This window comes from Leucoraja erinacea, unplaced genomic scaffold (assembly GCF_028641065.1).
Source record: "Leucoraja erinacea ecotype New England unplaced genomic scaffold, Leri_hhj_1 Leri_126S, whole genome shotgun sequence".
In the NCBI taxonomy this organism is placed as follows: Eukaryota; Metazoa; Chordata; class Chondrichthyes; order Rajiformes; family Rajidae; genus Leucoraja; species Leucoraja erinaceus.
The window spans coordinates 10185-24547 of NW_026575528.1; positions in this window are offsets into that span (position 1 = coordinate 10185).

A 14363-nucleotide genomic window follows, 5' to 3' on the forward strand; every position below is an offset into this window, starting at 1 on the left:
CCTCCCGTACCACCCCCTCCCCGGGCACTTTCCGTTGCAACCGCAAGAAATGCAACACCTGTCCCTTTATTCACCTCCCCCCTCGACTCCACTCAAGGACCCAAGCAGTTGTTTCTATGTTTCTATCAGTACCCCGTTCCTGACTTTTCTCCCCTGACTCCGCTATCGTTAAGAGCCCTATCTAGCTCTCTCTTGAAAGCATCCAGAGAATTGGCCTCCACAGTCCTCTGAGGCAGAGAATTCCACAGACTCACCACTCTCTGTTAGAAAAAGTGTTTCCTTGTCTCTGTTCTAAATGGCCAACCCCTTATTCTTAAACTGTGTGTGTGTGTGTGTGTGTGTGTGGCCCCTGGTTCTGGACTCCCCCACAAAACCATGAGAGGAATAGATCGGGTAGACAGACGCACAGAGTCTCTTGCCCAGAGTCGGGGAATCGAGGACCAGAGGACACACTGTGGGTTCAAGGTGAAGGGGGAAAGATTTAACGGGAATCTGAGGGGTAACTTTTCCACACAGAGGGTGGTGGGTGTATGGAACGAGCTGCCGGAGGAGGTAGTTGAGGCTGGGACTATCCCAACGTTTAAGAAACAGTTAGACAGGTACATGGATAGGACAGGTTTGGAGGGATATGGGAACATGTTTCCTGCCTCTAGCGTGTCCAATCCCTTAATAATCTTATATGTTTCAATAAGATCCCCTCATCCTTCTAAACTCCACAGAGTGTACAAGCCCAGCCGCTCCATTCTCTCAGCATATGACAGTCCCGCCATCCCGGGAATTAACCTGGTGAACCTACGCTGGGCTCCCTCAATAGCAAAGGGAGAAGGAATGGGTGACGTTTCTGGTCGAGACCCTTCTTCAGACTAGAGGTATGGACAGTGAATTAGAAATGCGGTGAATGAAAGATTCGAAAGACCTCAAACGTCACCCATTCCTTCTCTCGAGATGCTGCCTGTCCCACCTGAGTTACTCCAGCAGTGTGTGTGTGTGTCCATCTTCAGTGTAACCCTGCATCTGCAGTTCATCCGACATTTCATATGTTAACTGATGCCTGTTAATTGATATTTTTTCAAACAGCCGACAAAACGCAAAAGCACGCTACAAAAATTCTGTCCTTGGCCCCAGAGCAGTGCATTGATTTGTTTGTGTATACTGTGATCACCATTGGCATAGCCCACCCTCCCCTTCCCTCCCCCTCCCCTTCCCTCCGAGGAAGCCCCTTAATTCAAAAGCAAGATTCAAGGATAGACCGAACTTTTCACACCTGGATGAAAACCTGGACCTGTGGCAAAGTTGCTGCCTCACAGCGCCAGAGTCCCGTGTTCCATCGACGAACACCTCCGCTCAGTCCGCAAGAACCTACCTCACCTCCCGGTGGCTCAGCACTTCAACTCCCCCTCCCACTCCGCATCCGACCTCTCTGTCCTGGGTCTCCTCCATGGCCAGAGTGAGCAACACTGGAAATTGGAGGAACAGCACCTCATATAACCATATAACAATTACAGCACGTAAACAGGCCATCTCGGCCCTACAAGTCCGTGCCGAACAACTTTTTCCCCTTAGTCCCACCTGCCTGCACTCATACCATAACCCTCCATTCCCTTCTCATCCATATGCCTATCCAATTTATTTTTAAATGTTACCAACGAACCTGCCTCTACCACTTCCACTGGAAGCTCATTCCACACCGCTACCACTCTCTGAGTAAAGAAGTTCCCCCTCATATTATCCCTAAACTTCTGTCCCTTAATTCTGAAGTCATGTCCTCTTGTTTGAATCTTCCCTATTCTCAAAGGGAAAAGCTTGTCCACATCAACTCTGTCTATCCCTCTCATCATTTTAAAGACCTCTATCAAGTTTACCCTTAACCTTCTGCGCTCCAGAGAATAAATACCTAACTTATTCAACCTATCTCTGTAACTTAGTTGTTGAAACCCAGGCAACATTCTAGTAAATCTCCTCTGTACTCTCTCTATTTTGTTGACATCCTTCCTATAATTGGGCGACCAAAATTGTACACCATACTCCAGATTTGGTCTCACCAATGCCTTGTACAATTTTAACATTACATCCCAGCTTCTATACTCAATGCTCTGATTTATAAAGGCTAGCATACCAAAAGCTTTCTTTACCATCCTATCTATATGAGATTCCACCTTCAAGGAACTATGCACGGTTATACCCAGATCCCTCTGTTCAACTGTATTCTTAAATTCCCTACCATTTACCATGTACGTCCTATTATGATTTGTCCTGCCAAGGTGTAGCACCTCACATTTATCAGCATTAAACTCCATCTGCCATCTTTCAGCCCATTTTTCCAAATGGCCTAAATATTCCGCCTGGGGAGTCTGCATCCTGCGGGCATGAACATTGAATTCTCCCAATTTTGTTAGCCCTTGCTGTCTCCTCCCCTTCCTCAGCCCTCGGGCTCCTCCTCCTCCTTTTTCCTTCCTTCTCCCCGCAACCCCCCATCAGTCTGAAGAAGGGTTTCGGCTGCTGCACCCGCTGAGTTTCTCCAGCTTTTTTGTGTACCTTCCATCCTGGTTAGGTTTTCATAGAAACATAGAAATTAGGTGCAGGAGTAGGCCATTCGGCCCTTCAAGCCTGCACCGCCATTCAATATGATCATGGCTGATCATCCAACTCAGTATCCCATCCCTGCCTTCTCTCCATACCCCCTGATCCCCTTAGCCACAAGGGCCACATCTAACTACCTCTTAAATATAGCCAATGAACTGGCCTCAACTACCCTCTGTGGCAGAGAGTTCCAGAGATTCACCACTCTCTGTGTGTGAAAAAAGTTCTTCTCATCTCGGTTTTAAAGGATTTCCCCTTTATCCTTAAGCTGTGACCCCTTGTCCTGGACTTCCCCAACATCGGGAACAATCTTCCTGCATCTAGCCTGTCCAACCCCTTAAGAATTTTGTAAGTTTCTATAAGATCCCCTCTCAATCTTCTAAATTCTAGAGAGTATAAACCAAGTCTATCCAGTCTTTCTTCATAAGACAGTCCTGACATCCCAGGAATCAGTCTGGTGAACCGTCTCTGTACTCCCTCTATGGCAATAATGTCCTTCCTCAGATTTGGAGACCAAAACTGTACGCAATACTCCAGGTGTGGTCTCACCAAGACCCTGTACAACTGCAGGTGCTCCGGTTTCCTCCCACACTCCAAAGACGTACTGGTTTGTAGGTTCATTGGCTTGCTATAATTATAAACTGTCGCTGGTGTGTGTGTGTACGTGTGTACGCGTGTGCATTGCTGCTCGGCGCAGGCTCGGTGGCACGATGGGGCCTGTTTCTCCAAACGAAAAGAAATCTCCAAGGGCGACAGAGGTTTCCTCTGCACTTTTCCTTGCAAATTTATTGAGGACAGCGCAGACAATAGGTGCAGGAGTAGGCCATTCGGCCCTTCAATGTGATCATCCCCAATCAATACCCCGTTCCTGCCTTCTCCCTGACCCCGCTATCTTTAAGAGCCCTATCTCTTGGAAGCAGTTTACACAGAAGCTTATGCCCCCGTCCCACTTAGGAAACCTGAACGGAAACCTTTGGAGACTTTGCGCCCCACCCAAGGTTTCCGTGCGGTTGCAGGTGGTTGCCGGAGGTTGCAGGTAGTGGAAGCAGGTAGGGAGACTGACAAAAACCTCCAGGAACCGCACGGAAACCTTGGGTGGGGCGCAAAGTCTCCAGAGGTTTCCGTTCCATACTTTGTCCATGCTCCTTACGTTGCCACTATTTGCATACCTTCTGTATGCAAGCCAAGAATTTCACCCTGACTTGCCAACGTGCCAACTATTAATCCATTCAAGCTTCGAAGCAGCATAATTAAAAAATCTGGACCATTTGGATTAGTTTATAGAAAAGTTAAAAAAAAAAAAAAAAATTTATTTCCTCATCAACTTCTCAATTACAGGTACATTGTATTTTGTGGATACTTACAAAGCAACTGGGGGGATGAAGGAGATGAAAGGAAACAGGATCGGTGAGTCAAAAATTACAGTATCCCATGCAAATTATCATACATCAGATTTAACTTTATAAAAAAACATAATAGGTCATCCCATGAATAGACTTAGCTTTAAACACTTCCTTCTTTTGCACATGACAGAGGTTTGAACATCACCGAGGGACAATATCACTCCTGGTCTTCAGACCAGCTTCATACTCTTGTACAAATGAGAATCTGATCTCCCCTCCCCTGCCTTTCTTTCCCCACCAGCTAGCTCCCCGTCTCTCAACAGGAGTGCCGGGATGTGTGAGAAGAAAACAGGTCAACGACAGGGCCAAAACAGAAAATGAAGTCTGTCACAAAACGGCAACACATGAAACTACATTTTAATCTTAAGAATTGATTCAACGAGACTCAATGTCAGCACCAACAATCAGTCTCTGCCACCTAACGTAACTGCAATACACACACACAAAAAACAGCCTCCCTTCGTAACTGTTCTGGAGTTTGGTTCAAAATGCTGGAGTAACACTCGTCAAAGGGCCGTCCCACTGCGGCAACCTAATTGGCGAGTTTGCCCTCGACTCATACTCGACACAAGGTCCTAGCTCTTTGTAACTCAGTAAAAAATATTGCGTGGAGCTGGATCCTTGCGGCAGGCGTGTGACGTCAGAACCTGTGGAATTAAGTGCCCTCCCCATTTCAGGACAGCAACAATGCATCGATTCAACGAAGCATCTTCGAGGCAAAAACAGGAAAGCAGACTATTATCTAAATGGTGGCCGATTGGGAAAGGGGGAGATGCAGCGAGACCTGGGTGTCATGGTACACCAGTCATTGAAGGTAGGCATGCACGTGCAGCAGGCAGTAAAGAAAGCGAATGGTATGTTAGCTTTCATTGCAAAAGGATTTGAGTATAGGAGCAGAGAGGTTCTACTGCAGTTGTACAGGGTCTTGGTGAGACCACACCTGGAGTATTGCGTACAGTTTTGGTCTCCAAATCTGAGGAAGGACATTATTGCCATAGAGGGAGTGCAGAGACGGTTCACCAGACTGATTCCTGGGATGTCAGGACTGTCTTATGAAGAAAGACTGGATAGACTTGGTTTATACTCTCTAGAATTTAGAAGATTGAGAGGGGATCTTATAGAAACTTACAAAATTCTTAAGGGGTTGGACAGGCTAGATGCAGGAAGATTGTTCCCGATGTTAGGGAAGTCCAGGACAAGGGGTCACGGCTTAAGGATAAAGGGGAAATCCTTTAAAACCGAGATGAGAAGAACTTTTTTCACACAGAGAGTGGTGAATCTCTGGAACTCTCTGCCACAGAGGGTAGTCGAGGCCACAGTTCATTGGCTATATTTAAGAGGGAGTTAGATGTGGCCCTTGTGGCTAAGGGGATCAGGGGGTATGGAGAGAAGGTGGGTACGGGATACTGAGTTGGATGATCAGCCATGATCATATTGAATGGCGGTGCAGGCTCGAAGGGCCGAATGGCCTCTACTCCTGCACCTAATTTCTATGTTTCTATGTCAGAACCTGTGGAATTAAGTGGCCCCCCCATTTCAGGACAGCAGTCCCGAACAATGCATCGATTCAACGAAGCATTTTCGTTGCACTCGCATTTCATGCGTTGCTGCAAACATAAACACCGCACTTTGAAAAAAAAAAAAAAAAAGGCTCGTCTTTTTGCTATCTTTAAAAACCGCATTAAAATATACATATATATTATTTGCAATCCTGAACTAAGTTTGCTTGCTGGCTGACATGGTGGGAGTCGGTCCGAGAGGGAGAGAGATGGACACAAAATGCTGGAGTAACTCAGCGAGACAGGGGGCTGCATCTAAATGCATTTCGTTGTCTCTGTACTGTACACTGACAATGACAATTAAAATTGAATCTGAATCTGATCTCTGGAGAGAAGGAATGAATAAAAACAATTCTTCCATCGAACGTGTCCAAAGACAGGCAGGCAGCTCGATTTGTTACTAACACCTACGAGAGAGAAGTGAGTGTCACCAAACTTGTGAATTATCTGGTCTGGGTGGAAGGAACTCTCTCCAAGACACACACACACACACACGTGAAGCTCAGCGTATGACCTGTTGTTACAAAATGTTAAATGGTCAGCTCGACAGACTACAAGACCTACACCAAACCAATTAGGAGCAGACGAGGGCATTCGATCCAATTTGTGATCCCAGCTACAAAGACAGATGTTTACAGCAATTCGTTCTTCAATTAAAGCATGGATTAATCTCCACCCAACTATAGTTACCCAACCAGATGCAACTATATTTAAAGTAGCTCTTTCTTCCCAATAACTCTTTCTGGCTTAAGCCCTCCCTCCACCACCTCCACAGTTTAAATTCCATTTGGAATATTTTGGAGGACCAAGAAACAAGAATGGGTGACGTTTCTTGGTCCTCCAACATACACAGTATGTTAGTATGCATTAAGAGCATACTAACATACTGTGTATGCGTGTGGTACACCAGCTGCACAGCGGCTCAGAGGAAAGCGCTCCAGAGGGCCATTGACAACGCCCAGAGGGTTGTCGGCTGCCCTCTCCTTACCTTGGAGGACTTACACAGTTCCCGCTGCACCAAAAAATCCCAGAGTATCATAAAGGACATTTCCCACCTCGGACACTCCCTGTTTGAACCGTTGCCGTCAGGCAGACGGTACAGATCTACAAGGACAAGGACGAACTGACTAAAAAACAGTTTTTACCCCACTGCTATAAAAGCACTAAATGTAGCCGCCAAGGAACGCAGGGGCGATACAGACTAAGGGACTGTGGTACACTGTGAAATCGACAGAAGGATGGAGGGTTGGGTGTTTATGCGTGCTATTTTCGTGATATTTATTTAGTTGTTTATCTTTTAATATTTTACCTTGTATGTATCGTTAGCTTTAGAAATGTTTGAATGGTGCACTGACTGGCTGACATTTTTAAATTTCGTTGTACATGGCTCATGTTACAATGACAATAAAGAAACTATTGTGTAACCCAAGAAACTATTCTATTCTATTCAGACTGGAGAAGAGTTCCCACTCCTCCTCTCCCAGAGATGCTGCCTGCCCCGCTGAGTCCTCCCCCTCCCCTCCCCAGCATTTTGTGTTTTTCTTCGACGTAAACCAGCATCTGCAGTTCCTGCCCACGCGGTTAGAGAGGTGGCCTTGGAGGGAAACGGTACAACAGACACAAGGTTTTCCCACCACGGAAAAGCCCTGGAGGAGACGAGTTTCATAAACCCACGCCACAAGGGCTAAGAAAATTGGTGCTTTCCCCTCCCTTCCTGAAGGCACGGACTGATGGATGGCAGGAGGTTTAACTGGCCCAGGCAGTCTGTAGCCCCAGGGGGAAGTCAAGTGAAGTGAGAATTTGCAGGAATCCAAGACACATCACACACAAGCTTTGTATGCAATGCAGACACCAGCTTTGATTGCACAGGAAGGGTTTCGGCCCGAAACGTTGCATATTTCCTTCGCTCCATAGATGCTGCTGCACCCGCTGAGTTCCTCCAGCATTTTTGTGTACCTTCGATTGCACAGGGGCGAGTGATCACAGAATAGATGGTGGATTGCCAAGAACCTGAAAGATGATTGTTGAAAAAATATATATAGTCTGAATGGGAATAGGGTTGAGATCTTATTATCTAAATGGTGGCCGATTGGGAAAGGGGGAGATGCAGCGAGACCTGGGTGTCATGGTACACCAGTCATTGAAGGTAGGCATGCAGGTGCAGCAGGCAGTAAAGAAAGCGAATGGTATGTTAGCTTTCATTGCAAAAGGATTTGAGTATAGGAGCAGAGAGGTTCTACTGCAGTTGTACAGGGTCTTGGTGAGACCACACCTGGAGTATTGCGTACAGTTTTGGTTTCCTAATCTGAGGAAGGACATTCTTCATAGCAAAAGGATTTGAGTATAGGAGCAGGGAGGTTCTACTGCAGTTGTACAGGGTCTTGGTGAGACCACACCTGGAGTATTGCGTACAGTTTTGGTCTCCAAATCTGAGGAAGGACATTATTGCCATAGAGGGAGTGCAGAGACGGTTCACCAGACTGATTCCTGGGATGTCAGGACTGTCTTATGAAGAAAGACTGGATAGACTTGGTTTATACTCTCTAGAATTTAGAAGATTGAGAGGGGATCTTATAGAAACTTACAAAATTCTTAAGGGGTTGGACAGGCTAGATGCAGGAAGATTGTTCCCGATGTTGGGGAAGTCCAGGACAAGGGGTCACAGCTTAAGGATAAAGGGGAAATCCTTTAAAAACCGAGATGAGAAGAACTTTTTTCACACAGAGAGTGGTGAATCTCTGGAACTCTCTGCCACAGAGGGTAGTTGAGGCCAGTTCATTGGCTATATTTAAGAGGGAGTTAGATGTGGCCCTTGTGGCTAAGGGGATCAGGGGGTATGGAGAGAAGGCAGGTACGGGATACTGAGTTGGATGATCAGCCATGATCATATTGAATGGCGGTGCAGGCTCGAAGGGCCGAATGGCCTACTCCTGCACCTAATAATTTCTATGTTCTATGTCACCCATACCTTCTATCCAGAGATACAGCCTGTCCCGCTGAGTTACTCCAGTATTAAAACTGCATGATCTCCAAATAGTTGTCTCCTAGCCAAGACCATTTTGAGGCTATTTCCAATTCCTCCGGCCTTAGCACAAAAAAGCCTTTCGTTCCATGTCTAAAGCGCGGCTAGCAGCTCATGCCCAACATACGACACACACACACACACACAAAAAGCTGGAGTGACCCAGCGGGACTGGCAGCTTCGCTGGAGAGAAGGAAAGGGCGACGTTTCGGGTCGAGACCCTTCTTCGGACCAACTAATGGGCTCTGCCCAAACCTGACCAAAAGGCGTGTGTCCTCAACTTTACAGAGGAGAAACACAAAACAGCATTAAGTGAGGCAGGGACACCGTTCCACGTCTCCTTAAAGTCCCACTACATCAGTTGATTCCACCTCTAACATTCAGGGCAGGTTCATCACCTCAACTGGGCATCAAATGCTTGCAGGCCAACAGGAAGTGTAATAGACCGTCTCCTGAGTATGGTCCCTCGATGTCCAATTATTTTCCTCCCTCCATCCCAATGTTCCCGATGTTGGGGGAGTCCAGAACCAGGGGGGGGTCACACACAGTTTAAGAATAAGGGGGTTAGGCCATTTAGGACTGAGACGAGGAAAAACGTTTTCACCCGGAGAGTTTTGAATCTACAGAAGGCAGTGGAGGCCAATTCGCTGGATGTTTTCAAGAGAGAGTTAGATTCAGCTCCTCGGGCTAAGGGAATCAAGGGATATGGAGAGAATATTTAGGGGTAATATGAGGGGGAACTTCTTTACTCAGAGAGTGGTAGCGGTGTGGAATGAGCTTCCAGTGGAAGTGGTGGAGGCAGGTTCATTGGTATCATTTAAAAATAAATTGGATAGGCATATGGATGAGAAGGGAATGGAGGGTTATGGTATGAGTGCAGGCAGGTGGGACTAAGGGGAAAAAAAGTTGTTCGGCACGGACTTGTAGGGCCGAGATGGCCTGTTTCCGTGCTGTAATTGTTATATGGTTAAAGCAGGAACGAGGGGCTACTGATTTTGGGTGATCAGACATGATCACATTGAACGGGGTGGGAGATTGCAACCTTCACGTGGTCCGCCCAGTTTCGACGAATGCAATCAGCCTGGTGTGCACAATCAAATAGAACAAGTTGTCCTACAACTTTAGGCTGTGCATGCCATACGCAAGAAGAACACATTGAATGGCGGTGTTGGCTCGAAGGGCAGGATGGACTTTAAGACAAAGGCTTTAAGACTTTTGCCTTCCACCACAGTGAGGAGGTGCCTGGTGAACTCTCTGTGGTGGATGTTAAATTTGTTTTATTGTGTGTTTTGTTATTTTTATTATATGTAACGAAACGCAAGGCAACGAAATTTCGTTCAGACCGAAAGGTCTGAATGACAATAATGGATACTTTGACTTTTGACTTCTGACTTGACTCCTGCACCTATTTTCTATGCATGCATTGGGACAGATATCACTGGATCTCACAGTAGGTGTCGGGCACGTTGCTGCTCCAGAAACACACACACACACACACACGTACATACATCCCAACTGAAACCGGCCCGAGCCACAATCCTTGAATGTCGCCCACCCACAGTGGGATTAGTTACGTTCCAGCCTTGCTACAGCTCTCCCACCTGACAAATCCCTTCCCCGGATAAGATGCAAGCCTATGTTTTCAAACACCCTACAAGCTAACCGCAACACCCAGTGCCTGATGGAACCCAGTCAGCAAGGTTCAGGTAATAGATCTATTATTATATTAATAGAAACATAACGAAACAGGAAATACTGAATATATACATCAATTATATATATACACAAGTGGCAAAATAACTGAGCCGAGATTAAAAATACATTATACACTCATAGATTATCTGCTTTAGGAAAATGTGTTATTGCTGCATTTATAGATGGCACCCCAAAAATCTAGCTGCCCTGTGAAGCCAGCACTGGTCGATGCTGATCCAAGCAGTTTGTACAATAATCTGTCTGATACCTTCAACCAGAAACCCCCCCCCCCCCCCCCCCCCCCCCCCCCCCCCCCCCCCCCCCCCCCCCCCCCCCCCCCCCCCCCCCCCCCCCCCCCCCCACTGGTTTACAGAGACTCCCCCCGCCCCCCCCCCCCCCCCCCCCCCCCCCCCACTGGTTTACAGAGACTCAGGACAATAGGCATTAGGTGCAGGAGTAGGCCATTCGGCCCTTCGAGCCAGCACCACCCTTCAATGTGTTCAAGGCTGATCATCCCCAATCAGTACCCCGTTCCTGCCTTTTCCCCCCATATTCCCCCGACTCCGCTATTTTTAAGAGCCCTATCTAGCTCTCTCCCCCGGACACTTATTATTTTTTATTCAAATCGTTTGCTATGTCGCTCTTCAAGGGAGATGCTAAATGCATTTCGTTGTCTCTGTACTGTACACTGACAATGACAATTAAAATTGAATCTGAATCTGAATCTTGAAAGCATCCGGAGAACTGACCTCTGAGGCAGAGAATTCCACAGACTCGCCACTCTCTCTGTGAGAAAAAGTGTTTCCTCGTCTCCGTTCTAAATGGCTTTCCCCTTATTCTTAAACTGTGTGTGTGTGTGTGTGGCCCCTGGTTCTGGACTCCCCCAACATCGGGAACATGTTTCCTGCCTCGTGTGTGTCCAAGCCCTTAACAATCGTAGGGAGAGCCGAGATGCGCAGTAATCGCGGTTACTTTGTAAGAGTAAGACCCCCCCCCACAAGAATGAACTGTGGGGGCAAGCTGTGTATGGGGCACAAGTGTGTAATCGTCACCTAATGCCACAAGGGAACTGAAGCCCTAATATAACTTGTCAGCCTGGCATCTCGGACAGTGACACTGACACCAGATCCAATCAAAGTAAGATTAGTTCGAAGGTAGATAAAAATGCTGGAGAAACTCAGCGGGTGAGGCAGCATCTATGGAGCGAAGGAATAGGTAACGTTTCGGGTCGAGACCCAGTCCTTAGATGCTGCCTCACCCGCTGAGTTTCTCCAGCATTTTTGTCTACCTTCGATTTTCCCAGCATCTACAGTTCCTTCTTAAACAAGACATTAGTTCAGGTAAGTTCCTCTTTTATTTTATACAAGTGTAATTTAGTGATACAACGCAGCAGGCCGTTCGGCCCGTGCCGACCTGCTATCCCCGCACATTAACACTATCCAGGACAAGGGGTCACAGCTCCAGGACAAGGGGTCACAGCTTAAGGATAAGGGGGGAAATCCTTTAAAACCGAGATGAGAAGAACTTTTTTCACACAGAGAGTGGTGAATCTCTGGAACTCTCTGCCAGAGGGTAGTCGAGGCCACACAGTTCATTGGCTATATTTAAGAGGGAGTTAGATGTGGACCTTGTGGTTAAGGGGATCAGAGGGTATGGAGAGAAGGCAGGTACGGGATACTGAGTTGGATGATCAGCCATGATCATATTGAATGGTGGTGCAGGCTCGAAGGGCCGAATGGCCTCTACTCCTGCACCTAATTTCTATGTTTCTATTCTAAACCCATTAGGGGCAAATTTTACATTTACCAAGCCAATTGACTGGCCCACCTGTACGTCTTTAGAGTGTAGGAGGAAACCTACCCAACAAACCTATTGAACACTATCCAAGAACTTTAGCTGGACAGATTATTGCAAGTACTGGATACAACGCAACCCTCCATGCTGAAAATAAAAAGTGTATTTCACATTGAAGCTCAGTGGCATCAGCAGACATCACACTAAATCCTTGACGGGATTAGCATGGGTGTCAGGGGGGGAAGGCAGGAGAATGGGGTTGAGAGGGAAGGATAGATCAGTCATGGTTCAAATGGCAGTGAACTGGATGGGCCGAATGGCCTAATTATGCTCCGATAATATATGTACTCCTGCTCAAGGATCGGAGGAAGACTGCCCTTGACCTCCTCCTCCTCCTCCCAGCTGGTTTTAGTTTTAGTCAATTTTTTAAAAAAGTTTTAGAGATACAGCGCGGAAACAGGCCCTTCGGCCCCACCGTATCTGTGCCGACCAGCGATCCCCGCACATTAACACTATCCTATACCCATTAGGAGAAAATCTTACATTTACCAAGCCAATTGATCTGCAAACCTGTACGTCTTTGGAGTGTGGGAGGAAACTAGAAGATCCCCGGGGAAAACCCAGGCAGGTCACGGGGAGAACGTGCAAACTCCGTACAGACAGCACCCGTAGTCAAGATCCAACCCGGGTCTCCGGCGCTGCATTCGCTGGAAGGCAGCGAATCTACCGCTGCTCCACCACTGTAGCAAGAGTAACGTTGCTGGTGGGAGACAAACAAAGTCCGTTGGCCTCGGGGTGGGTGGTCGTTTGGCTTGCTAGGATTGGGGGAGACGTTGATGGTTTCAAATGAGGACCCACTCCTTCTTAGCCTCTCCAGAAACGCCGCCTGTCCCGCTGAGTCACTCCAGCATGTTGTGCCCATCTTCGGTTTTCGACGAGGTACTTGTGTAAAAGTAGGGTGCTGTGAACCATGTTGTGTTAAGAGTAATGCCCCCGTCCCACTTAGGAAACCTGAACGGAAACCTCTGGTTCCCGGAGGTTTTTGTCAGTCTTCCCTACCTGCTTCCACTACCTGCAACCTCCGACAACCACCTGCAACCTCCAGCAACCACCTGCAACCTCCAGGAACCGCACGGAAACCTTGGGTGGGGCGCAAAGTCTCCAGAGGTTTCCGTTCAGGTTTCCTAAGTGGGACAGGGACATTACTCCACATCAGTTCTCATCAGGAGGGGTGGCCGTGCCAGAACTCACAGGGCCAAAGCTCTTAGGGCGATCGGAATCAAGGAATACGGGAAGAAAAGCAGGAACGGGATGGCGGGACTGACATATGATGAAAGAATGGATCGACCGGGCTTATGCTCACTGGAATTTAGACGGATGAGAGGGGATCTTATAGAAACATATAAACATCTTGAGGGATTGGGCAGACTATCGATGCAGGAAAAATATTCCCGAGATGTTGGGGGAGTCCAGAACCAGGGGTCACACACAGTTTAAGAATAAGGGGTCGGCCATTTAGGACTGAGATGGGGAAAAACATTTTCACCCGGAGAGTTGTGAATCTGTGGAATTCTCTGCCACAAAAAGGCAGGGGGGCCAATTCACTGGATGCTTCCAAGAGAGTTAGATATAGGTGTCAGGGCTAACGCAATCAAGGGATATAGGGAGAAAGCAGGAACGGTGGGGGGTACTGCTCAACCATGATCATATTGAATGGCGGTGCTGGCTTGAAGGGCTGAATGGCCTCTACTCGTGCAGTTTTTTTTCTGTTTCTGAGCTACCAAAGCACCCACAGGCTGACTTGCCCACAAGTTCCACTAGTGCCTGGTCTGCGCAGAGGGGATTGTGTGTGATGGAGGGAATGAGGGCCGAGCCATCTACGCACATCTGCACCGCCATGCTGCCCCGCGCGCGGTTGGTTCCTCGTTTCCGCACTCTTGGCCATCGTGCCATTCATGGGTGAAAGGGCTTTGCTACCGATTTACGAACCGGCGGCTGGTTACAAGGAACCATGCTGCAAGGGCGAGGGTAATCGGCCACTGGGCCATCGAGCCCTGGGTCAGCCCTACACCAGTTACTGCAGTCAGTGACCAAGACCTAGAGAGATGACGTTTGGGCAACTTACACCCCAGCGGTATGACCATTCACTTCTCCAACTTCAAGTAACCCTGGCTTTCCCTCTCTCCATCCCCTCTCCCTTCCCAGTTTTCCGACCACTTTTACTGTCTCCCGACATTTTGTTTGCTTCTCCCAGCTAACAATGACCTATTCTACATGCTCCTCGATCTCCATTCCCTTTGTCCTGTTTTC